Below are 27,945 nucleotides of genomic sequence, written 5' to 3'. Positions count from 1 at the left end.
ATGCTACCTTGTATTGAGCCAATATTCCAATTTTCTGTCTTGTCCCTAACATGTCTTTTCTAGCTAGTTACTGAACCCAAGATCCTAACCAGGAACACACAGTGTATTGGCTGTGATCTGTGATGTTTCTTATTTGTTTTTATTTACAACATCCACGTTGCCTTCCTTCCCTCCCTCCCTTCCTTCCCTCTCCATGGTATTAACTTGTGGATGAGCTGCTGCTGCTGCTGCTGCTGAGTCGCTTCAGTCGTGCCGAACTCTGTGCAACCCCATAGACGGCAGCCCACTAGGCTCCGCTCTCCTTGGGATTCTCCAGGCAAGAACACTGGAGTGGGTGGCCATTTCCTTCTCCAATGCATGAAAGTGAAAAGTGAAAGTGAAGTCACTCAGCCGTGTCAGACTCTTTGCAACCGCATGGACTGCGGCCTACCAGGCTCCTCCACCCATGGGATTTTTCCAGGCAAGAGTACTGGAGTGGGTTGCCATTGCCTTCTGTGGATGAGCTAGTTGTCTTGTAAAAACCCCTGCTTTTTGAATTTGTTTAATTGCTTCCTGGTGATGCTGCTTTAACTTGTTCTTCCAGCTCCTGTTTTTCTATAAACCAGAAGTTTGATCTTTAGGAGTGCTTCCGTTCAAGTACATTTCGACACAAATACTTTATTAGTAATGTTAACTAGTTCCTAAGGCATCCAACTCTCTTCCACCATTGTGCTGACACTAATCCCCGAGTCCGAGAGGCCCCAGCCAGATCTTTTCCCACAAAGCCGCATTCCTCTCCTCCAGCCAGGTCTCTCCAGTGATGCCTCAGCATCAATTTAAGATTGATTAGTTTTCTGAAAATGAAATCCTCTAATTAAGTAGTTAACATTTAAATATACTTAAATTTTAAACAGTAAAATTGTCTAAATTGTCTGTCTACAATGCGAGAGACCTGGGTTCAATTCCTGGGTTGGGAAGATCCCCTGGAGAAGGAAATGGCAATCCACTCTGGCACTATTGCCTGGAAAATCCCATGGACAAAGGAGCCTGGTAAACTACACTCCATGGGGTTGCAAAGAGTCGGAGACGACTGAGCAACAGAGCTAAATTTTAGAAATCTCTTGGAGTATGTGAAAAATATCTTTGACTCTGAAATATGGTCTTCCAAATATAAATACTGTATTAAAGCAAATGACTTAGTGGGTTAATTCATTTTTCTTCAAGTGTTCAGTTCAGTTCAGTCTCTCAGTCATGTCTAACTCTTTGTGACCCCATGAATTGCAGCACGTCAGGCCTCCCTGTCCATCACCAACTCCCGGAGTTCACTCAAACTCATGTCCATCGAGTCAGTGATGCCATCCAGCCATCTCATCCTCTGTCGTCCCCTTTTCCTCCTGTCCCCAATCCTTCCCTGAATCAGAGTCTTTTCCAATGAGTCAACTCTTCGCATGAGGTGGCCACAGTATTAGAGTTTCAGCATTAGCATCAGTCCATCCAAAGAATACTCAGGACTGATCTCCTTTAGGATGGACTGGTTGGATCTCCTTGCAGTCCAAGGGACTCTCAAGAGTCTTCTCCAACACCACAGTTCAAAAGCATCAATTCTTCAGTGCTCAGCTTTCTTCACAGTCCAACTCTTACATCCATACATGACTACTGGAAAAACCATAGCCTTGACTAGATGGACCTTTGTTGGCAAACTAATGTCTCTGCAAGTGTTAGCTCAATTCTTTTAAAACTCTCTTTCACATTTTGCTAAATAAACATCGATATGTGTCATGCATGCTGCAGAATGGTTGGCTTCTGCTGTGTAGGCATCCCAGGGCCCTTACGCTGCCTCTTTTCTGGGGCTCACAGGAGCCGGAACACAAGTGCCCTTGTGTATGCTTTGCTGTGCTTCCCAAGGCACGCCTTCTGCCAGTCAAAACTGGCTGTTCCCACTGTTCCAACCTCTCACGTCGGTCCCTGGGCTTTTGCCAGTTTTTAAGCTTGGCATGAGAACTTGTGCTGCAAAAGTTTGTGTTACTACATTTACAGCTCACTTTAAATTCTAGGCAAAAATATAACTCCCCAGTGTTTCTTTGGGAGAGTACTTAAATACCCCTTTTGAACTTTGGGCACTCGGCACATGCACTTGTGTGAAAGGTGCTAAATACTTATGCAATTTAAATAAAAATTTAAATGAAAGCCTGTAACCATAATCGACTGTGTATATTTGCTGTGGTTATTATAGGGCATCATTTACCTAATTAATGGAATATACACTTGATTCATTGACATTTCTGAATGGCATCTAAGATGTGGCCACAAACTTGCTCATGCACTTCATAATATTCTTAGTGACATTATCATTGGAAGCTATGTGCTCAAAACAAGTGGAGGAGTGAATTGATTACTAACTTGGTCTTTAATCGAGCAGATTTATATCTCAAGATGCTTTGTCCTTGTGTTATTTTTAGATTACAGAAAAAAACACCCCTTTAAATATGGATTGTTGGGAAAAAGTATAAGTTAGAAATATGAGAAAGGTAGATGAAGAAATAGATAGAAATAGAAACATTTATTTTTTTCACAGTTATAAATAATCTGCTTTCCACTTGAGAAATGCCTTTGACTGGAAAGGATTATATAGTATATGTTCTTCAAGCTATTATGTAAAATTTTATTTCTCCATGAGTTCCTAAGCTAGAAGCCAAAACAATGTTTTTTTGGGCCTAAGTGCGTTGCTTGATCTTGCAGAGCCTATTTCATGGTCTGCTAGATCCTAATGGAGACGGCTGGTAATGAGAAAATATTTATTTATATATAAAATAAATTTACAACAGAGTGCAAAAAGTGTGTAAGCAAGCAGTACCAGATTTAAAAAATTCATAGTGAGACCATACGAACGTTTCTAGTTTTTTCCAAGGGAACCATCTCTCTACACACGCAGTTTAGCTGCCTTGTGTTCGTGTGTGTGTGTGTGTGTGTGTGTGTGTGTGTGTGTGTGTATTAGTTGCTCAGTCCCGTCCAACTCTTTGCAACCCCATGGACTGTAGCCCACCAGGCTGCTCTGTCCATGGAGAATCCCATGAATAATATTGAAGTGGTTAGCCATTCCTTTCTACAGGGGATTTTCCCAACCCAGGTTATCTACATTGCAGGCAGATTCTTTACCATCTGAACCATCAGGGAAGCCTCTGTGTGTGTGTGTGTGTGTGTGTGTATTCCTCTTACTCAGTGGTACGTGAGTACCTTGGGGTATCATAGTGGATGACTCTTGCTGTATAACTTAAGCTCTAGGATTCTTACTATCCTAAGAACTATTTATCAGATTGCTGCTTTCCTGAAAATTGATTAATAGCAAATGTTGAGTTAATTTGTTTGAGGCAAGTTCTGTGCCCCAGTTAAGTGATTTATATATTTCACCATCTAAGAACTGTAAAAGAAACTTCTATAGGGTCTTTCAGTGACCTTAGTAGCTGATGTGTTAATAACATTTCAGACTGACGATTTGTGGCAGGCTTCTTGCCCAAAGCTCTGTAGTGAATTATTGCTGCATTGCAGATTACAGTTTAATTCCTTAAAAAAAAAAAAAAAAAAGCCTCATTGATGTTTGGGCTGCAGGATCCAAAACCATACTCAGTCTGCTACATCTTGGAAAAACTCATCTGTTTAGATGGAACTCATGAGATTCATAAATACACTTTGTGCCAAAAAGCATAATGTGATACCTTGATTAGTGAAAGCTCTAGGAACTGGTCTCCTTTATGATGAAACTGGCAGTATTAAAACTGGGGGAAGTAAAAGTTTGTATGTGGTTAACTGGCTTGACAAATGGCACTGCACGGCTTCCACTTGTCCCATCTAAATACAGGAGGCCAAGGCTACGAGGAACAAAATGGTGAGGCTATCAAAATATGCCTCACCCTGTGAAACCAATGCCCTCCTATGCTCTTTACTCTCAACTTTCCCAGAAGAAGAAAGCCTAGTAACTCTCACTTCCATTAGCTTTCCTTGTTGACTGAATGCCTCTTGATGAGCAAATTATAAAATGGCAGTCTATATCCTGAGTTTGGCATGAAACTTTTGTTTGCCCCAGAGTGTTTTGTTTTGTTTGCGGGAATGAGTTAGTTGTCAATGTTCTGAAAATACAAACATTTTACATAAAAGTAGGGGTCAGCATCTGTCTTGAAATACCAGAAGCTCTTGTAAACTGGGGGGTGTCTGGCCTGTGCAGATGGAGTGTGCCCTTTATGGGAAACTCATCATTGCCCCTCCTCAGTTGCTTCACTCATCTATGTCTCCTGCTTGCCCTTGTGGACATTTTATTTTTATGTTTTTGTTGTTGAATACTTATTCATTTACTTGACTGTGTCAGGTCTTAACTGTGGCCCATGAGAGCTTCGTTGCAAATGTAGGATCTTCCTCTAGTTGCTGTGTATTGCCTTGGTTGCCCTGTGGCATGTAGGATCTTAGTTCCCTGGCCAGGGATTGAACCCACATGTCCTGCATTGGAACACAGGTTCCTAACCACTGGACCACCAAAGAAGTCCCTGGACATTTGTTTGGATTCTTGTATTTCATGACTGTTTTACCCTCAACGGAATTCCCAGGTGATACAGTGGTGAAGAATTCGCTTGCCAAGGCAAGAAACACAGGTTCAATCCCTGGGTTAGGAAAAATCCCCTGGAGTAGGAAATAGCAATCCACTTCACTATTCTTGCCTGGGAAATGCCATGGACAGAGGAGCCTGGCCGGCTACAGTCCATGGGGTTGCAAAGAGTCGGACATGACTGAGCACACGCTCATGCGTGCCTACCCTCAATAGCACTTAATGTTTTACAAACTTAAGTTTTATACCTAAACATTCAAATTATGAAGGGGAATATTTGGTTTCCTCTTAAAAGAGTATTAGACCTTGGGAAGCAGGTATATAAGAGACTCAAGTCATATGGTCTGTAGACCATGAAAGTAAAGTTGTCATTCCTATTAAAGATAGCACGCTGGGTGTGGGTGGAGGAAAGAAATAGATGAAGGAGATTAAAAGGTACAAACTTCCCCTAGCAAAATAAACAAGTTTTGGGTATGAAGTGTACCATATGGGGACTGTAGTATGTAATATCTTTGTGTGACATGTCACACATGTCAACTAGACATATTGTGTATAAATATTGAATCACTATATTGTGTAATGGGCTTCCCTTGTGGCTCCGCTGGTAAAGAATCCACCTATAATGCAGGAGACCTGGGTTCTTTCCCTGGGTTGGGAAGATCCCCTGGAGAAGGGAAAGGCTACCCACTCTAGTATTTTGGCCTGAAGAATTCCATGGACCATAGAGTCCATGGGGTTGCAAAGAGCTGGACACAACTGAGTGACTTTCGCTTTCGCTTTCATATTGTGTAACTGGAGCTAACATAGTCTAGAAGGTCAATTATACTTCAAAAACAAACAAAGCCATAGAAACAGAGATCAGATTTGTTGTTATCAGAAATGAAGGCGTCAGAGGAAGGGGAACTGGATGAAGACAGTCAAAAGGTACAAACTCCTTGTTATAGATAAATAGAAACTAGGGATATAATGTACAACATGACAAATTAACACTGCTGAATGTTACATATGAAAGGTGTTGCTGCTGCTGCTACTACTGCTGCTAAGTCACTTCAGTCGTGTCCAACTCTGTGCAACCCCATAAGAGCAACCCACCAGGCTCCCCCATCCCTGGGATTCTCTAGGCAAGAGTACTGGAGTGGGTTGCCATTTCCTTCTCCAATGCATGAAAGTGAAAAGTGAAAGTGAAGTCACTTAGTCGTGTCTGACTCTTCGCTACCCCATGGACTGCAGCCCACCAGACTCCTCCGTCCATGGGATTTTCCAGGCAAGAGTATTGGAGTGGGGTGCCATTGCCTTCTCCAATGAAAGTTGTTAACTCTTAGCAAATACTAATAGGTCTCATCACAGAAAAAGTATTTTTTTTCCTGTTTCTTTAATTTTGTATCTATATGAGATGATGGATTCTCACTAAACTTATTATGACAGTTCTTTAATGATTTGTGTAATTCAGATCATTATGCTGGACACCTTAAATGTATATAGTTGTCGTAGTTATGTGCTCAATCATGTCTGACTCTTTGTGACCTCATGGACTGTAGCCTGCCAGGCTCCTCTGTCCATGGGATGTTCCAGGCAAGAATACTGGAGTGGGTTGCCCTGTCCTTTTCCAGGGGATCATCCCAACCCAGGGATTGAACCCACGTCTCTTGCATCTCTTACACTGGCAGGTGGGTTCTTTACCATTGCATCACCTGCTGCTGCTGCTGCTGTTGCTGCTGCTGCTGCTAAGTTGCTTCAGTCATGTCCAACTCTGTGCGACGCCATAGACGGCACCACCTGGGACACCCTTAAATGTATATAGTGCTGTATGTCAATTATATCTGAATAAAACTCATTAAAAAATGAAAAAAATTCAAATGAAGGGGGAAGAATGATACTTCATTGTTTTCCCTAGACTACTCTTCCCTGTCTCTCCTCCTCCTCTATTCTTCTGGGTCAGCACTGGTACTTACTGGGATATCTGGAGTTGGATGAAGATGTTTCCTTTGCTGCAGGGTCTTACTGAAACCTGGACTGTCTTGCCCTTTAACACGTTACCTGGTGAATCTTTTCCAATCAACTTTCCCCCAAACCTTCTGCTTTTAACTACAGGGTTAATACTAGGTTTCTTTCTTAAACTCCTTTAACATGACTTCTCATCATTTACTTGAACACTGACTTGTAGGAGGACTATTTTATGTTTTTCAGCAGATTTGATGCTATTTTCTTTAGTATTTTGTCATATTTCTATATTATATGTCATATTTTTACCTTCCAACTTGAAGGTTTGAAGCTAACACCTAGATCTTTTGATTTTTTTTTTCTGTCTTGCTTATGAAATAGTTGATGAATAAGTGTGTCATTGAAACGCATTCTCTTCACTAATAGAGGTATTACTGCAAGCCTGTGTTAATGTCCCACTGGAAATAAGCCTGCAGGAATGCTCATATTTTCAACAGGTTTTATTTGCTGAATTTCTCCCTGGTGGATTCTTTCAGAGTAAAGTAAGAAAAATGCATTTTTATGCCTGGCATTTGGATTTTATTTTAAAATTGCCCATTGTTTTTACACACAGTTGTATATACTGCTGCCTAAGGGTGCTTTGTAAAATTGCTTGTTCTTGAAACCTGTTGATCATAAAGTTAGCACTTGGGGCTTTTCTGTTCTGTCCCAAGTTGGATTTGCTGGGGAGCAATGAATTCAGACTGAGCCGAGAGCATTCCTTCAGTCTACCCAGGATAGGATCATGTACAAAGATGCTTTTGTTTCTATCCATTGGGATGTATGGTAACGGGATTTTACTAACCTAATATTTGTCCGGGGCATTGATGGTATAAAAATAATGTCCTGAGAGGGAGAATACTTCTTTCTCATATGAGCTTAGAGACAAAGACTTAGTTTGGAAGCATGTAAGAATATGGTGTGTTCAGAGTCAGGCTTGGCCTTTTGTGCCCAGTGATGGTACAGATCCCAGGGTATATGCGGGAATGTGAACCTGAAGGTCAAGGGAAACCAAGTGGGAGACCAGGGAGAACACATGTGATGGGGACAGAAGTTTTTTCTTTTTCTAAGACCCCAAGCTTGCCAACTTATTTCTCTTTTTAAAATATTAATTATTTATTTACTTTTGGCTGCATCAGGCCTTAGTTGCAGCAGGCAGGATCTTAGGTGTGGCTGTGGGCTTCTTTCCAGTTGCAGAGCAAGGACTTAGTTGCCCTGTGGCATGTGGGATACTAGTTCCCTGACCAAGGATCAAACCCGAGTCCCCTGCACTGGAAGGTAAATTCTTAACCACTGGACTGCCAGAGAAGTCCCAGAAGTTTGTTCTTTTTCTTTTTTAGCAACAACCTTGAAGGAAATTTGGGGGATATTCCTTTAATTACTCTACTTTTTCTCTCATTTTACCCACTACTTAAATATGTAGACACTCTTCAGAGTTTTATGCACAATTACAGTGTCAGTGGAGTTGATTCAGTGGAAAAATAAGTTGATTCAGCCAGGGCATTGAATCCCATGGATTCTCAGGGGCCCATTTTAGTACAATTTTCCCTAGTATTGATTATAGTCATTAACTAGACAATTATATTTAGAGAGCATTGTGACACCAATAAGATTACACCTGAGTAAAATTTAGTTCTTTGGCTTCATTTTCTTAAACTGATAGAATATCAAATCTCAATATGATATCTAAGGCTCCCTATATGATTTGATCCTAGTTGATTTCTCCAGATTCATCTCTCACTTAAGGTTCTTATATGCTATGTGCCACTGAACTGCTTTTTTTTTTTTTTGTCCTTTCCCTTCATTAGTGAGTGTGAAATAAAATTTAAAAAATTAATAAAAATATAAATCTCTCTTTTAAAAAAATAAAACAATAACAACAACAAAAAAACCAGAAAACTTTGCCCCTAGTTTCTGGCACAGAGCTCCTAAAACACTTGTAATTTCCTAAGTGAGAAGAGCACTAGAAGCATCTTTTGTCTTTATATTGGATCTTTGACTCCAGTTCCTAATACAAAACTCCTAAATCCCTTGGAATTTCCTGGATGATAGAAATATCTTTTGTTTTAATAAGATGACTCTTGGTGGACTCCTGCATGGGGGCTGGCTATGAGAAAGATCAAGCTGTGATTAAAAGATTGGAACTTTCAGCCCCACCACCATTCTTTAAGGAAGCAGATAGGGGCTAGATATTAAGTTAATGTTCCATCATACCTTCATGATGAAGCCTCCATAAAAATCCCAATGCTACAGGATTTGAAGAGCTTTGGGGTTTGTGAACACATCTACATGTTAAGACAGTGGCATATCCCACATCCACAGGGACAGAAGCTCCTGCACTGGGGACCCTTCTGAACCTCGCCATTTATGTTTCTTCCTCTAGCTCTTCATTCTTATCCTTTGTTGTATCCCTTGCAATAAACCAGTGTATGCTAAGTGACTTCCATAAGTTTTTCTAATGAATTATGGAACCCAAAGTGGGGTGGTGGGAACCCCGACCCATGTAGACAGTGGGTAAGAAGTTCCGGTGACAATCAGAGATTTGCAATTGCTGTCTGAAGTGGGTCAGTCTTGTGAGTCCTTAATTTGCGGGATCTGATGCTCACTTCAGGTATACCATGTTGTTGCAGGAAGGGAGACCCCTTCCAGGGCCTGAGAGTGGGCTCTTGTCTAACACTTGGAAATAAGTTGTCTGAGGAGACACATGAGCTGACAAAGCAAGAGGCTTTCTTGGGAAAGGGCACCTGGGCGGAGAGCAGTAGGGTAAAGGAACCCAGAACTGCTCAGTCACGTGGCTCATAGTCTTGAGTTTTATGGTGATGGGATTGGTTTTCGGGTTGTCTTTGGCCAGTCATTCTGACTCAAGGTCCTTCCTAGTGGCACACTCATTGCTCAGCCAAAATGGATGCCAGCAAGAAGGATTCTGGGAGGTGGTCGGACATGTGGTGTCTTTAGACCTTTCCCAAACTCTTCTGGTTGGTGGGAGCTTATTAGCTCCGTGTTCCTTACTAGGACCTCCTGTCATAAAATAACTCACACAAATGGTTGTGATAGTGCCTGGTCAGGGTGGGCAGTTTCAGTCAGTGTGCTTCCCTTAAGAATGTCAGATTTCAATTATGAAGACCCAGCTCTCTGGTATTGCAGAGAGTTGCTTGATGTGTGGAAAACCCAAACATCTTATGTCAGAAGTATTATGAGAACAAAGGAAAATACAGGAGTATTTTTCCTAGACCATGGAAGAAGTATCCCTCTGTGCATTTTCATTTGCTGTATGTCACCCACCTTTGAAGACCTAGGTCAGATGTCACCAATTCCACGAAGATTCCCAGAGCACCTTATAGAAGAAATCTGTTCTTCTTTTATTTTCCCCACTGTATTTTAATATCTCTATTTTATTGTACTCCATTTGCCTTTAAAAAAACACACATTTATTTATTTGGCTATGTTGAGTCTTAGTTGCAGTACCTGGGCTCTCTAGTTGTGGTTCACGGGCTCAGTAGTTGCTGCACGTAGACTTAATTCCTCCCCAGCATGTGAGATTTCAGTTCCTTGACCGGGATTGAATCCACGTTCCTTGCACTGGAAGGTGGATTCTTAACCACTGGACAATTAGGGAAGCCCCTGCCTTATGTTTGCAGTTGCTTGTATCTCTATCTTAATTCTCACAAAAAAGAGATACCTATAAGTGTGTGTGTATACATATATATATATGATGTCTCACATAATATATATTATATATAATATCACAAAAAGTTATATATATGTATATAAAATGTCACAAAAGATTATATGTAGAGGCAGAATTGCCATGTTGCTTATCTTTTTATTTCCTGTAGTACTCAACACAGTATCCTAAGCCCAATAGATGCACAATTGGGACAATAAATGTTTATATTAAAAGATTTGTAGATCTTTGGAATAGCTACTCGCCAAAAGATTTAATTTGATACCCAAAATATGAAGTAGAAGGAAAGTATATTATTTGGGCAAAAAAATAGACTTGGATGTTTGGGAACATGGTAGTTTAGAGTATCATGAGGTAAGTATAAATTTGAAAGCGGTTAAAACAATATTAATGTGAGATTCAGGGAATAAGGGAGAACTGGGGCTGAAAATATTCATACCTAACAAGTTCTGATTGGCCCACCAATTCTCAACTTGTATGTGGTTCAGTTCAGGGAAATCTGCCAATTTGAGCAATGTGACTTAAGCTCCACGATTCAACTATTATCTCAGGCATAATGGGTATTTGTGCACAATGAAAGAAAAATTCTCTCACAACGTCATATATACCCACTGTGGGAGGGAAAAATGCATAAATGCAGGCATGCTAAGTCACTTCAGTTGTGTCTGACTCTTTGCAACCCTGAGAACTGTAGCCCACCAGGCTCCTCTGTCCATGGGATTTTCCAGGCCCCTGGACCACCAAGAAAGCCTCTGACTTGCTTTTAAACTAAAAAAAAAACCACTATTTTGTCTATGGGATAAAATATAAACTCCTTAAAGTGCCCTTGACGAATCATCCCCTTCTCCTCTTCAGCCTCAGTTCCCATCAGTGGTGCTGTCCTCCCATGGGTGCTGTCCTCCAGCCACTAATTATCATCAGTCCCACAAACAAATTATTTCCTCTCATCCTGCTATGCCCTTTCTCATGCTGCTCCTCCTTCTTCAAATATGGACACCTTCAGTCTCCCTTCTCTACCGGTTAAAATTCTATTGCCCTTCAAGGCAAAACTAAAGGTTACCTCATCAGTGCTTGCCTAGCATGATGGAGCTGTTCACCTGCAGTGCTTCCGCAATACTTTATACGCCTGTGTCAGACCACGAGTCACATTGTTCTGTCATTATTACTCCTCTGACAGCTTCCGCCACTGCTGTGGGACCTTTTTATAGGACATACAGTCAAGGATTCCATGACTTATGTTGGTCTCCCCTGCTGAGCACAGGATGGACTTGCTGCATAGTAGGCATTTTCTACCCAGGGTGTTTGCTGTACAGTAATAACAACTGTGAAATTATTCTTTCTGCTGCAGTGTTTAAAACTTGTTGTTCCTGTTAAGGATGCAAGTGATTGAGGCTGCTGCTGCTGCTGCTGCTGCTGCTAAGTCACTTCAGTCATGTCCGACTCTGTGCAACCCTATAGATGGCAGCCCACCAGGCTTCCCGGTCCCTGGGATTCTCCAGGCAAGAACACTGGAGTGGGTTGCCATTTCCTTCTCCAATGCATGAAAGTGAAAAGTGAAAGTGAAGACGCTCAGTCGTGTCCAACTCTTAGTGACCCCATGGACCGCAGCCTACCAGGCTCCTCTGTCCATGGGATTGTCCAGGCAAGAGTACTGGAGTGGGTTGACATTGCCTTCTCTGAGATATTGAGGCATCATTTTTGAAATATTACCTTGCTGAAATATGTATAAAACCAGAATTGCTGCCAATGGCAACTCTAGCCAAAAAGGAAATCCATTGTTACTAAGCTTCACTAAATACCTTACCTGCAGCAATCACTAGAACTTCTGCTTGGAAGAAGGGCCTCCTTTTTATTTTTTATGAGTAAAAATTACACTTAAAAATATTTTTATTGGAGTATAGTTGCTTTACAAAGTTGTGTTAGTTTCTACTGTACAGTAAAGTGAATCAGCTATATGTATACATATATCCCCTCTATTTTGGATTTCCTTCCCATTTAGGTCACCTCAGAGGTTGAAGTAGAGTTCCTTGAGCTATACCATAGGTTCTCAGTAGTTATCTATTTTATACATACTATCAATAGTGTATATATGTCAATTTTAATCTCCCAGTTCATCCCACCCTCCCTTCCTTCCTCCTTTGTATCATATATTTGTTCCCTGTGTCTATGTCTCTATTTCTGTTTGCAAATAGGATCATCTTTACCATATTTCAAAAATACGGACCACTTCACAAATTTGCATATCATCCTTGCACAAGGGTCATGCTAATCTTCTCTATATCATTCCAATTTTAGTAGATGTGCTACCAAAGCAAGCACAAAGTTGCACTTTATGGGGCTTGCCTGGCGGCTCAGTGGTAAAGAATCCACCTGCCAATGCAGGAAACATGGGTTTGATCCCTTGTCTGGGAAGATCCCACAGGCCACAGAGCAACAAAGCCATTTCACCCCAACCACTGGGCCTGCGCTCTGGAGCCTGGGAGCCTCAACTACTGAAGCCCATGCTCCTAGGGCCCGTGCTCTACAACAAGAGAAGCCGCTGCAGTGAGAAGCCTGTGCCCCACAACTAGAGAGTAGCCCTTGCTTGCTGCAACTAGAGAAAAGCCTGTGCAGCGACAGAGACCCTGCATAGCCCAAAGTAAATGAATAGCTTATTTTTTTTTTAAGTTACACTTTCTGATTAGAAAAGAAAGCACAGCAATTTGTGTTATCTGAGTAGTATCTTTCTGCTTCCTGCCCATTTTTTTCCGTCTCCCATATAGACTAGACAAAAGAGAGACTCTGGGGTCCTGATCTGTGGGAAATGATTCAGCAGCAGATCTTGAATGAGAAAAAGCACAAATATTGTTCTTTGACCTTAAATACTAATGAACAGCAATTACAAGACCCTTCAAGAATATCAGCACTAAGCTGTTCTGGAGTCTAACTCCAGAAACTTTCCTCTCTACCATGTGTTTCTCAAGTGATTGTCTTACTATTATTACCCAAGGAGGGGAGAGAAAAATTGCCTTTAAAAAATTGATATTAAAAAAAGGTTTATTTTTTAATTGTATTTTTTATGTAAAATTGCAATTTAGAGTCTTCAAATAACTGACTTTATATTTCATGTTTCTTTGTATAGCTGCTGAAAACTCAAAACCAAGCATCAAGCTGAAACCACATGCGATTCACTTTATTTCTGTTAGTGACAGCTTCCTGTGGTGGTTAAGAAGTGGGGTAGGTTTATATTTTAACTCCCTGGGCAAGTTGTATGAACTCTCTGTGCCTCAGTTTCCTCATCTGTAAAGCAGACATGATAAGGACACCTACTTCATAGGGAGTTGTGCATTCAATGAGCTGTAATTTCCAAATCGTTAAGAAGGGTGCCTGAAACACAGGAAGTGTTGTGTGAGTGTTCGTAAAATATATAAATGTTCCCACAGGAGTGGATGGTGTATGTGAACCCCCTCTATCATATACTCTTTGGTAGTGTTGACAAAAATTAATCAGTTGATCTAAGAAAGAAGTAGAAAATTTTATTGGAGTCAAATTGAGGATTATAACCAAGGAATAGCATCTCAGAAAGCTCTGAAAACTGTTCTGCACAGTTATTTAACTTTTTTGAGACAGAGGGCTGTACATTAAATGACAGCTTGCACAATCTAGATACAAGATCAAAAAGGAATGTTATCTTTTAAGAAGTTGTCTTGTTGATGCTAGGAGAAAAATGCCAGAAGAATGCTTTGTATGGTTGAACCAGTATTTCTGCTGATGGGGGTTGTTTGGCAGATATATAATGCTGATACACAAGGCACAGTAGAGAGGAGAGAGGAAGCCAAAAGGCAGAGAAAAAAATTTAATGCTTATTTTTTTGTCTTGCCATGAAATACAAATTGTATTTCGCAGTTGAAAAAAGAACAGTGAGAACGGTCGCCTTTTTTGTTTTTAACTTTTTGAAGCACTGTCAAGTATATTTTCTAGATTGATCTTTACTACAATACTGGGAGAAAGGGAACAATAGATAAAAACATTAACATCTGAGTGACTTGACCACAGATGATTAACAGCGTGGAGAGGGGCAACTAAAGTCTTTTGACTTTCCGAGGGCATCTGCATTCTTAAAAAATTGGACTGCATGATTAGAAATCAATATGTGTTTAAGTCAAAAATATTTTATTGATAAAATGACAAGCTTTAGCCTGTTTGTTTTTAAAATGCCTACAAAGGTATTTAAAAAAATTATTGTGTCCAACTTTATCTACAAAATACAAAGTCTGAGTTGTCATTATTGATTAATTTTGACCTAGTCAGTAAGAATGTTAATGTTTATAGAGAACAGACGGGTGGTTGCCAAGATGGGAGCAGGGTGGGAGAGAGAGGGATTGGGAGTTTAATAGATATATATACTGAATCACTTTGCTGTACAAAAGAAATTAACATCACATTGTAAACCAACTATATTTCAATCAAAAAGAATATTAATGTTTAATATAGTGAAATAGCCTGTGCCATGACTAGAGCTTTTCAGTAATTGCCAGGTTCTTCTGGTAAATATTGGGAGTCTACCTGCAATGTGGGAGACTCGAGTTCGATCCCTGGGTTGGGAAGATCCCCTGGAGAAAGAAATGGCAACCCACTCCTGGAAAATTCCATGGACTGAGGAGCCTGGTAGGCTACAGTCCATGGGGTTGCAAAGAGTCAGACATGACTGAGCGACTTCACTTCTACTGATAATTCTGGATCTTTTAGGCCATCTGTCTCCCACCACCCTATCCGAGGTGTATATTAGAATTAAAGTAAGATTTTGGCCAAATTCTATGAAGCTAGCCATTACTTATTAGCAAACGGATGTCATAGAACCTATTCTTGAATCTTAAACACCCTACTCCCAGTCATCAGACACTTGATTAATGAGATACTAGGTTTTATCCCCAGGCTCTGCCATGGATGGGAAAGGGTATGTGTTAGTTGCTCAGTTGTGTCTGACTCTTTGCGACCCCACGGGGTGGAGCCTGCCAGGCTCCTCCATCCATGTGATTTTCTAGGTAAGAATACTGGAGTGGGTTGCCATTTCCTTCTCCAGGATATCTTCCTGACTCAGGGATCAAACCCTGGTCTCCAGCTTTGCAAGCAGACTCTTTATCATCTGAGCCACCAGGGAAGTCCAAAATGTCTATGGGATGACTTCCCTGGTGGTCCACTTGCTAAGAATCTGCCTGCCGATGCACGGGAAGTGGATTCAATCCCTGGTCTGGGAAATTCATGCCGAGGGGCAACTAAGACGTTGGGGAGGAGATAGTATCAAAGGCTTTTGAAGCTAAGGCATTTGCTATTTGTAAAAAATTTACATGCATGAAGAACAAGGGAGCATCTATCAGTCAGAAGTCAGATACTTCAATTCTTAGGAACTAAAAGTGACTCAAGTATATATTTTGAAAATGAGAATATTAACAGTAAATTAGATCAAATGTGAATTTTTTAAAAATAAAATATACATTTGAAACAAGGATGTTGTGCTTAGTCACTCAATTATATCCAAGTCTTTATAACCCCATGAACTGTATCCCATCAAGCTCCTATGTCCATGGGGATTCTCCAGGCAAGAATACTGAGGGGGTTGCCTTTCTCAGGGGATCTTCCCAACCCAGGGGATCTCCCTCCTCCAGGGGATCTTCCCAACCCAGGGATGGAAGCCAGGTCTTCCACATTGCAGGCGGATTCTTACCATCTGAGCCACCAGGGAAGCCCTGAAACAAGGGAGATGTAAATGAAGTAAATACAGATCTGAAGAGAAATTCAGATATCCACCGAAAAGAATGAGTCAAGTTATTACTTTGGAAGAGCAAAGAGCATTGTGATATTGAAGGGTTCATGAAATTGCTTCCAGAGAGAAAAAATTAGGGATTTTAAAAGTGAATTGGAATTTAAAACTTTATAAATTTCTGTTGATTATAGAGGTTCTGATTTTTGTCATCATCTTCTCTCTTCTCTGGATATAAAAATCCACATATTTATACCTACATTTTATTGCTATTTGTTTTATTTCTTATTTTATTTCTTTGACTGTGCCAGGCCTTAGTTGTGGCCTGTTGGATCTTCGATACTCGTCGAGGTATGCAGGATCTTTAGTTGCAGCATGTGGGATATAGTTCCTTGACCAGGGATACAACCTGGGCCCCCTACATTGAGAGTGTAGGGTCTTAGCCACTGGATCACCAGGGAAGTCCCTGTAACTGCTTTTTTTTTTTTTTTAATTTTTTAATTAACTCTGTTAACTCTGCCTTTTTAAGCACTGTCATTATTCACTGTAAGAGATACTTGGGAAAGGTGAACCTGTGAGAAATGGGTTAGACGGAAAATGCCTTATACAGAGCAGCAAAAGTGAGATAAAGAAGGAATGAATGACTTTTCCAATGTATAGTACAGTCCTGAGGTTACTTGTCCTGTGTCTCCATGCAGGTCTTTCAGGCTTCCTTGTACCATGGTATTGCTCAAGGAGCTCCAGAGAAAGAGTCAGTATAAAGAGATTTATTTTAAGGACTTGGCTCAAACAATTATGGAGGCTGGCAAGTTCCACAGTCTACCATGAATAAGTGGGGGACCCAGGAAAATCAATGGTGTGGTTCCAGTTTGACTCCAAAGGTCTGACAACCAGGATCAATAGTGTAACTTCTAGTCCAAGTCAAGACTTGAAAACCAGAGGGCCCAATGGTGTAAATCCCAGTGTGAAGGCAGAAGACCAATGTCTGTTCAAGCAATTAGACAGAGAGAGAAAATTCCCCCTTCCTCAACTTTCTGTTCTATTCAGGTCCTCCACCAGTCGGATGATGCCCACCAGCACTGAGGAGGAGCATCTGCTTAACTCAGTTCACCATTTCACATGTTAATCTCTTCTAGCAATACCTCCCCCTCTCCCCGCATATCCAGAAGTAATGTTTAAACCAGATACCTGGGTACCCTGGAGACCAATCCCAGGTGGTCTTTTCAGGAATACTCTGAGTCCCACTTTTATTTGTTTATTTATATATTTGGCTGCACCAGGTCTTAGTTGCAGCACGTGGGATCTAGTTCCCTAACCAGGGATCCAACTCAGGCCCCCTGCATTGGGAGCACAGAGTCTTAGCCACTGGACCACCAATGAAATTCTCCCACTTATGACTTTTGTGTCAATTATCCTCAGTCTTCAAGAGGGTGGTGATCCTTTAGCCAGTTCCCCTGAATTCCATTTCTTTCTATTGTCTGATTCTTCTGTTTAATCATAGAACTCTGCAGTTCCCACCCAAGTCAATCTCCTCACTTGGGGATCCTGAGAAATTTAGTCTTGGGACCTGGTGAAATTTTGTGTTCTTGTATATTCTTCAGATCATATATGTCTTAAAAATATTTAAGATGGTTTTAGTTGGGTGTGTACCTTTTCTGTGGCTTTCTCTGTACCCAGGTTATACCTTATTAAGTCTTTCTATTGATATTAGAAAATGCCTTTTAACTGATGTTTTTACATTTATTTGCTTCTGTATTCTTCATTGACAGATGATTCAGTAAGACCATCTTGACTGAGTACAAGGCAATAGAAATATTTTTTCAGTCCTTTTTTCTCAGGTTATTCTACATTAGCCTCCTCTACCCCCATGTATTATTATGGATTTATGGCTCTACGGATTTTAAGTATGAGTCAGTTTCAGCCAGTTTTCTCCTTTTGATGCTCAGATAATCACAGCTTTGGGCAATGAGAGCCCCATTATAATTGGTGTAATTTTGGTACAATCTCATAAGCTTCCTTACTTTTTGTCCAATAAGATGCCTTTCACTTGCATTGTGATTTCTGAGAAACCTGGGAAAAGCAGCATTGGTGGTCATAGAACCTGGTGCTAGTATACATTTCAGAAGTGACATTGCAGAATTAGGACAGGTTTAAGGGAGGAGGTTGTTTTTTAAATTTTGTAAAGAAATGAGGCAGTCTTGCCTAATGGGCATATTTCCCATGAGAAATTTCCACTCCCATTCTATCAACAGATAGAATTTAATTCTTGATTTAAAAATATTTCCTTCTTTCTTTTATACTACTATACAATATATAGCATACTATACATGTCTTGTAGGAATCTATCAATAGATTTCTAAGACACTCAAATAGTTACTTACTGTATTAACAATACCATAGCTTCAAGATAAATATACAACATTAATTAATACACAGAGTAAAGTTACTAAAATACAAACATTTCTGTGTATTTCCTTTTGTCTTTAAACTGCATTACTCTAAGGATTTACAGTTAAATTGCCCTGTTCTAGAAATTATACAGCTTTTGTGTAGCTGTATAATTATAATGTGATGGATAATTTAGTTCAACTGTTTCCATTAGCTTTCATTTTGAGGGCCTTGGCATATTATTAGCTGATTATCTAATTCTTAAAACAGGAGGCTTTTAGCTGCTAGTCTTTCCTTGGAGGCTATTGTCAATTAGGAGAGAGAAAAGTCTGCTCCACTTGAGACAAAATAAAATGCAAATAGCTCAGTTTTCAAAATTCTGTACATTGTCTCTAACATCATCATCCCTAATAAAAACATAAAAGTAAAGCATGTTTAAAATATTGTCCTGATAGCTCAGTTGATAAAGAATCTGCCAGCAGTGCAGGAGACCCTGGGTTGATTCCTGGGTCAGGCAGATTCACTGGAGAAGGGATAGGCTATCCACTCTAGTATTCTTGGCCTTCCCTTGTAGCTCAGCTGGTAAAGAATCTGTCTGCAATGAGGAATACCAGGGTTCAATCCCTAGGCTAGGAAGATCCCCTGAAGATGGGAAAGGCTACCCATTCCAATATTCTGGCTTAGAGAATTCCAAGGACTGTATAGTCCATGGGATCCCAAAGAGTCAGACACGACTGAGCAACTTTCATTTTGTTTCAATATTCTTAAATTTCTAGAATATCAACATCTATGCATTTTTTTGTATAATATTTAGTTATATATATTTTGCATGCATGCTCTGCCCACCAGGCTCCTCTGTTCATGGGATTTTTTTTCAGGCAAGAATACTGGAATGGATTGCCATTTCTTTCTCCAGGGGTCTTCCCAACCCAGGGATTGAACCAATCCAAATCACCTGCATCTCCACATTGGCAGTAAGATCTTTACCACTGAGCCACCTAGGAAGCTCTTATATATATTTTAAAATCTGCTAAATCATCTAATTTTAAAACATTTAAATTTATTTTGCTTCCTTTTCTGAGCTACAAATTCTTTTTTTTTTCTTTTAGTTTTACAATGTAACATCCTAAGGAAACAACGTCTCATGACTTACATTGTTATACCAAGTTTCAGTTCAGTTCAGTTCAGTTCAGTCACTCAGTCGTGTCTGACTCTTTGCGACCCCATGAATCTCAGCATGCCAGGCCTCCCTGCCCATCACCAACTCCCTGAGCTCACTCAGATTCACGTCCATCAAGTCAGTGATGCCATCCAGCCATCTCATCTTCTGTCGTCCCCTTCTCCTCCTGCCCCCAATCCATCCCAGCATCAAACTCTTTTCCAGTGAGTCAACTCTTCGCATGAGGTGGCCAAAGTACTGGAGTTTCAATATGATCCTAACTGAGAGATTTTGATCTGTATATTGTAAACTTGGTAAACTATCCAAATCTCTCAGTTAGGATCATATTGACCCAATACTGTCAAAGTCTTCCATGTTGTTCCAGGGATATCAAGGCAACACCTCATATATTACAACTCATGTAATTATCAACGAGCAAAACATGGATATATGGACTTTTCAGGCTTTTTCTGGAATAAAATGTCAAAAATACTTACTTCATATACATTATTGATATCCTTAGTTTAATAATGATTCTAATAAACAATTCTAATACAATTCTAATAAAAAATTCTGTTTTTTAGAAGCCCTTGCCAAAGCACAGATCAATAATAGCTTAGGATTTATGAACTCAGACTTCAAGAATCCAATGAGGAATGTTATAAATCTATCAACAGTATATCCAAATAAAATGCAGCTGATTTAAAAAATAATTAGAAAATGTGGAAGATTTTATACTCAAAAAGATTCAAGTGGAAACTTTTCCATGGATTCATATAAATTTCACATTATCTCAGGGTCTTGTTAGAACTGTATTTGTAAAGTATGAGTGAGTGAAGTCGCTCAGTCGTGTCCGACTCTTTGCTACCCCATGGACTGTAGCCCGCCAGGCTTCTCCATCCATGGGATTCTACAGGCAAGAATACTGGAGTGGGTTGTCATTTCCTTCTCCAAGGGATCTTCCCGACCCAGGGATCGAACCCAGGTCTCCCGCATTGCAGGCAGACACTTTAATCTCTGAGCCACCAGGGAGGCACCTGTAAAGTATACCCAGGTTTAAAATTATAACACACTTCAATTACACTTCGTTTCAAATGAACGAAATGTCATATTTTACATAAAATGTTGGCTCTTCAGTTTTAGTGCAGAAATTCAAATTCTTGAATGGAAACAAATATGCTATGCTCAAGATTTCTCACTTCATATCTCATAGTAATTGTTCTTGTAGCTAGCGTACAATATAAAATTATATTCCTTGCAATTCATGTACACCAATAGAAATTTCATTTTGATTATTCAATTGTTTTAATCAAATCATGGTTTGAGATTTAAAGATGTCAAAGATTAGTAGGTACATAGTTAAAAACATAATGCTTCTATAAATATAGAATGAGTCAAAGATATATTCAACTCCATTAAAGAGAAAGCCAGCAAGGTGGCACCCTGGACCAAAGGAATATTCAAAAAAGAATGCTGAAATAAGAGCAGTAAGTTAGGTGCAAAACAGGACAATAAAGCTTCAATCTTTGGGTTGTATTTTCTATAGGGTAGACATTATTTACATCTCTATCAGATCAAAATCATTTGCAATTTATCTCTATTCTGCAAGTTGATTGCTAACTTTACATCATCTGAACTTTAATCAATGGTAGATAGTGAGTCAAACAAAAGAATATTCCCCTAGTTGACTGACTGTTATTAGATAATGTTCCAGTATGACAATGAAAAGGCATACACTCATCTTTTTGCCTTTTTTCCATATACTGTATATATATTTCCTAACAGGGGTTTTGCAGCAACAGCACCAACAAAACCACCTCAAACTTGCAATGAATGTTTTGGAAATGAAAGTAAGATAAACTATGAAATTCACGTAGAGGGAAGTAATCAGGTCCCCTCTTCCTCAATTTTCTAGAACTGAAGTCTTTACATTTCCAGATTCTAAGCCGACATCTTCCTCACCTCCTTCCTCTCTTTTTATTTACTTTCAAAGACTGGCCTCAGAATCAGTCCGAGTATCAATTATTGGTACTTGTTACTGGTCTTTATCAGACCAAAGATAGCTGTTTTTGTTTTGAATGTAAAGTCGCTCAGTCCTGTCTGACTCTTTGCAACCCCATGGACTGTAACCTACTAGGCTCCTCCATCCAGGCAAGATACTGATTTTCCAGGCAAGAATACTGGAGTGGGTTGCCATTTCCTTCTCCATAGACACTTCTAGTAAACAAATTAAAATTATTTAGTATATTTTTAAAATTTCATACACAGATTTTTCAGTGTCATCCTGTCTTTCTGGTTAAAAAATCAACTCTCATATTTGATGAAATAGTCTACTTTAGATTCAATATGTTTTATACTCTTTAACTGTATTCATTTAAAAATAGACATTTTATATGGTAAATGTGTTTGGAGTGCTCCTTTTCAAACAGACAATTCTTAAGATTCTTAAAGAATTCAGAACACCATTTGTAATTCAGCAACTTTATATTTGTATCTATGCAAACAAGTTTTGTTTTTTTTTGTTTAGGATAATATTTTTTAGGAAAATACTTCTCATCTATGGAGGAGAAATTACATTACAACCTAAAGCAGAGTTGCTTACAATTACACCTGATTGAATTTCAACATCTACTCACTGCTTCCTGGTAGACTAATAAGTTTTCTATCCTACTATTCTTTGTAGTTTAGTCTTACTTAAGGAGACTTGTTATTTTGATCTGCTAAGTCCGACTCTGTGTGACTTCATAGACGGCAGCCCAACAGGCTCCCCCGTCCCTGGGATTCTCCAGGCAAGAACACTGGAGTGGATTGCCATTTCTTTCTCCAATGCATGAAAGTGAAAAGTGAAAATGAAGTCACTCAGTTGTGTCCAACTCTTTGCGACCCCATGGACTACAGCCTACCAGGCTCCTCTGTCCATGGGATTTTCCAGACAAGAGTACTGGAGTGGGGTGCCATCGCCTTCTCCCTATTTTGATCTACTTTATACTATTTAAAAATGAAGGAATGGAGAGCAGAAAAATTAATTTCTGAAAAAAAAAAAGACTTTTCCTGGGGATAAGTTTCTGTTCCATTTACTATAAATGGAATGACCACCACTGGCCATTATTTCTAAGGTGTGACCTCCTCAGTGTTTAGGAACTTCAATAATACTGTTTTGAATATTTAATCTTATACTGAGGTAGTTGTTCAGAAACTTTCCTGCCATCCTGAGGAAGGAAATCTGGAAGCTGGTAAGGGCTTACTGTGTGGGTGGTTATAAGCCTAGAAACCAAGTATAAAGGTTATTGAGGTTATTGGACACTATTTATCAATGCCAGGAGTTTCACAGTGATAGTCTGGTGGTGAGACCTGGCCTGTACCCTCTAAGGTAGGAGGATTAGAACTTTTACTCCTGGGGCCTTTTAACAGATTCATTTATAAGGTTTGTCCCCACATTCTCTCTCTGTACTTAGTAAGGTTTTCAACTGCTCCTGAGCATCTGAGAGGGAGTCAATTAAAATATGGTTTGTGTGTGTGTGTGTGTGTGTGTGTGTGTGTGTGTGTGTGTGTGTGCACATGTGTGTGCTTCTTTTTCCCATAGATACCAGACTTCATCTGGCCAGACTGAAATTTTTCCATCAGGAAAACATTTTCTATTTTTTCCTGAGATGATTCAGGTCATGATGATCCTAAAAGTGATCAAGGGAATACCTTGGGTCATCGCTGGTAAACCAAATTATACAGAATGTAGTCCATTTGGTTGAAAATAACTGAGCAGGGCATGGCTTCACCTTCCTAATTTTGGACAGACAGTGTCTGTCAAAAGTGGATCTCGGGCTTCCCTGGTGGCTCAGTGGTAAAGAATCCAGCTGCCAATGCAGGAGACACAGGTTCAATCCCTGGTTTGGGAAGATCCCACAGGCCACAGAGCAGCTAAGCCAGTGTGTCACAACTACTGAGCCTGTGCTCTGGAGCCGGAGAGCTGCAGCTACTGAATCCTCGTGCCACAGCCGCTGAAGTCTGTTTACCCTGGAGTGCATGCTCTGCAGCAAGAGAAGACATTGCAATGAGAAGCCCACGCACCACCACTAGAGAGTAGACCTCGCCCTCTGCAACTAGGGAAAAGCCAGCTCAGCAATGAACACCCAGCACAGCCAAAAATAAAAACAAATAAATGAAATTATCTTTTAAAAAGTGGATCTTGCTTAAGGATGAAAATAGGCTCCGTAGAAAAAAAATCTTTTATGGAATCTTTGTAGACAATGTATTATGTGGTGGGGAGCGATGACAGAGAATGGAACAAGCAAGTGTGGAATCAAGCTCAATGTACCTGAAGCAATGAAAGTCTTTGAAGAAGGAAATGGGAATCCACTCCAGTATTCTTGCCTGGAGAATTCCATGGACAGAGGAGCCTGGTGGGCTACAATCCATGGAGTGCAAAGAGTCAGACATGACTGAGTGACTGACACTTTGGAAGTGAAACCTGCTCAGGAGAGGTTTTTGGAGATTTCCTAAGACTTTTTCCTGTAGCCCATCCACTCTTTTTCAGGAACTGTTCTGTTCCCCAACTACACCAAAGTATGGTGAGAAAAATCCAGCATAACATTTATCACTTTGGAGGATGAAATGATGGGTCAGTCATTTCAGTCAGAGTCCAGAACTATCATACAACAGTTTTTAACACACCAACTTAAAAGCAATTATTTATTTTGCAAGCTTAGGAGAAAACAGTAAAGAAAAGATCAAATACACATTTGAAAAGAAATTCAAATAAGCATTTTAAAAAGAAAGGATAATAGAGTAAATAAACATTTGAAATAGAAAGGAGTCAATTGAGAGTCAATTCAGAACAAAGGAGTGTTTCCTGCCATGTAATGTATTCAAGGCAGTTATACCGTAAGGCCTTCCCAGGTGGCTTTCCCAGGTGGGTAAAGAATTCACCTTCACTGTAGAACACGCAGGACACTGGGGTTCAATCCCTGGTTAGGGAAGATCCCCTGGAGGAGGGCATGACAACCCACTCCAGTATTCTTGCCTGGAGAATCCCATGGATAGAGGAACCTGGTGGGCTACAGTTCATAGGTTAGAAAAGAGTTGGACAAGACTGAAGCAACTGGGCACTCAAGTGCACCTTAAGGATATCTTTGCTATTGGAATTACTACCTTTCTTAGAATATAGGACATAATAAAGTTCCATGGGTTAGGAAGGCTTCTTTCATTATCATCACTGTTTGGCAGTGAGACCTTTGGTGACTTACGTAACCTCTCTGTGCCGCTTGTTTCTTCGTCTGTGCTACGTGGCTCTGCATGTCTTAGAGGGTTCAGAGAGACTGCATGAGTTTCTGCATGTATGAAGCTTAGAACAGTACACACAGTAAAGGATCAGTAAATCTTAGTTCTTCCTACTTCCAAGCTTCACTCTGACATGGACACAAGCCGTGTTTTTCTGTTCTAGTGACCCCACATGAACTCTGGAGTGGTCAAGCCACAAAGTCACTGGGGAACTGGGGAGACCCCAGAACCCAATGGGGCAAGGGGCTTAGAGTGTGGGGCTTGCTGACTGTTGCGCTCCCTTCATTCGAGGGTAGTAGAATCTGTATAATCGTTTTAGTCCAGGTTACCACTGTTGAACACCATTTTTTTCACACCTGAAATTTATTTTCTAAACATCCTCTATGTTTATTAATAAACATCCTGATGCATATTTCAATAATGGCATTTAAAGGACTTAATAGACACCCCTGTCATGTAGGTTTCTGACTGGAATCTTCTAGTTAATAACAAGCCGTCTGGGGATATAGATTAATGTTCAGTTCAGTTCACCTTCAGTCGCTCAGTCGTATCTGACTCTGCGACCCCATGAATCGCAGCATGCCAAGTCTCCCTGTCCATCACCAACTCCCGGAGTTCACTCAGACTTACGTCCATTGAGTCACTGATGCCATCCAGCCATCTCATCCTCTGTCATCCCCTTCTCCTCCTGCCCCCAATCCCTCCCAGCATCAGAGTCTTTTCCAGTGAGTAATTTACACATATATATCACACTATTTTGGAGAAGGCAATGGCAACCCACTCCAGTACTCTTGCCTGGCAAATCCCATGGACGGAGGAGCCTGGTAGGCTGCAGTCCATGGGGTCGCTGGGAGTCAGACACGACTGAGCGACTTCACTTTCACTTTTCACTTTCATGCATTGGAGAAGGAAATGGCAACCCACTCCAGTGTTCTTGCCTGGAGAATCCCAGGGACCAGGGAGCCTGTTGGGCTGCCGTCTACGGGGTCGCACAGAGTGGGACACGACTGAAGCGACTTAGCTTAGCATCACACTATTTGGGCTTCCCCTGTGGGTCAATGGTAAAGAATTTGCCTTAAATGCAGGAGACACAGGAGATATGGGTTCTATCCCTAGAGGAGGGCATGGCAACCCACCTCAGTTTTCTTGCCTGGAGAATCCCATGGACAGAGGAGCATGACAGGCTGGGATACATAGGATCGCAAAGGGTTGGAAACGACTGAAGCGAGTGAGCACATATGCACACATCATACTATTTGTACTTAAAAATCACCACACAGATAATATGACCTCTCAGTAAATATGGGAGAAAGTTTAAGACACAGATCAGTTTTGACCCCGAGATTCCCTGTTAGATTCCTCTGTCAGTCTAGACTATACTGAAATGTTTATAAAGCAGGGCCCACATATAATATTAATGCGTTTGAACTGTGGTGTTGGAGAAGACTCTTGAGAGTCCCTTGGACTGCAAGGAACTCCAACCAGTCCATTCTGAAGATCAACCCTGGGATTTCTTTGGAAGGAATGATGCTAAAGCTGAAGCTCCAGTACTTCGGACACCTCATACAAAGAGTTGACTCATTGGAAAAGACTCTGATGCTGGGAGGGATTGGGGGCAGGAGGAGAAGGGGATGACCAAGGATGAGATGGCTGGATGGCATCACCGACTCAATTGACATGGGTTTGGGTGGACTCCAGGAGCTGGTGATGGACAGGGAGGCCTGGAGTGCTGCGGTTCATGGGGTTGTGGAGTCGGACACGACTGAGCAACTGAACTGAACTCAACCGAACATACAATATTTTTACCATTTCTCTCCTTACCAATACAGCTGCATTGATTTAACTTAGACATCAAGTTGGTATCATAAAGTAAAAATATTATTACAAAGGATAGTTTATGTGATAGGAAATAAATCATGCAAGCCGTATAAAGAATTTTAAGTCTCTTTATATCAAAGTTACAGTTTTTCATATTTGTGCAGAGAATTGTCTTAAAGGCAACGATTAGGGAAATATTGCAGAAAATTGTGGTGTGATGAATATAGAAATATTCTTTTTCTGAGAAAAGGGACTTGGAGACTTGAGATGGAAGCTTTGAAAATACAGAAGCATAAATTCACAGAATATATCTTCCTTGTTTAAAGTGAATATGCCTTCACTTTTTTTTTTTTTTTGCCTTCACCTTTGAAGGAGAAACATGGTGAAAGGTTTTGAAGAGACGGAAGTGAAAAAATAATGATGCAAAAAATAGAGAATCATAAATCTTAAAAAAGTTGAATGCAATTTTTATTTTAAAACACTTTTATCTTTTTAGAAAAAAAATATGAAATAATACAAGGTTCTAATATGTCCTACATGCAAGTTTCCCCTATTAGGAAAATCTTACACTAGTGTGATACATTCATTGTGATTAATGAACAAATTTTGATAGATTACTATTAACGACAGTCCATTCTTCATTCAAATTGCCTCAGTTTTTCACCAGGATACCATATTTAGTTCTCATGTCTCTTTTAGACTCCTTGGGGATATGATAGCTTCTCATTCCTTCTTTTTGATGACCTTGACACTTTTAAATAGCATAGTTCTGGGATTTTGTAGAATGTCTCTCAATTTGAACTTTCTCTGAAGTTTTTCTCATGATTCGATTGGGGCCATGAGTTTTTAGGACAAAGACCACTGAGATAAAGCGACCTTTATCACATCTTATCTAGGGTGCTGCTGCTGCTAAGTTGCTTCAGTCGTGTCCAACTCTGTGCGACCCCAGAGACGGCAGCCCATTAGGCTCCCCCATCCCTGGGATTCTCCAGGCAAGAACACTGGAGTGGGTTGCCATTTCCTTCTCCAATGCATGAACGTGAAAAGTGAAAGTGAAGTCGCTCAGTCGTGTCCGACTCTGTGCGACCCCATGGACTGCAGCTCACCAGGCTCCTCCGTCCATGGATTTTCCAGGCAAGAGTACTGGAGTGGGGTGTCATTAGGGTACATTGTGTCAAAATGAAGGAATGATCACTGATCGTGATACTGATTGTGATTACCTGGCCTAGGTAGTGTTTGTCAGATGTCATCCCTGTAAAAGTGATTTTTTTCCCCCTTACCACACTGTACTTTGGGAAAAAGTCATTCTGCACAGACTACATTTAAGG

At 40.4% G+C, this 27,945-nt stretch overlaps 1 non-coding gene across 1 annotated transcript; it reads right to left on the bottom strand.

Moving 5' to 3' along the window:
* Positions 1 to 12,450: 12,450 nt before the first annotated feature.
* On the bottom strand, positions 12,451 to 12,557 carry LOC114111082 (U6 spliceosomal RNA). Its single transcript, XR_003587213.1, has one exon. It is a non-coding gene; the product is annotated as a U6 spliceosomal RNA (small nuclear RNA).
* Between the last annotated feature and the right edge of the window lie 15,388 nt (positions 12,558 to 27,945).

Source organism: Ovis aries, chromosome 1, assembly GCF_016772045.2.
Source record: "Ovis aries strain OAR_USU_Benz2616 breed Rambouillet chromosome 1, ARS-UI_Ramb_v3.0, whole genome shotgun sequence".
NCBI classification, from domain to species: Eukaryota; Metazoa; Chordata; class Mammalia; order Artiodactyla; family Bovidae; genus Ovis; species Ovis aries.
Note: the sequence above shows the minus strand (reverse complement) of the source record. Positions and strands in the feature narration are given on the sequence as shown.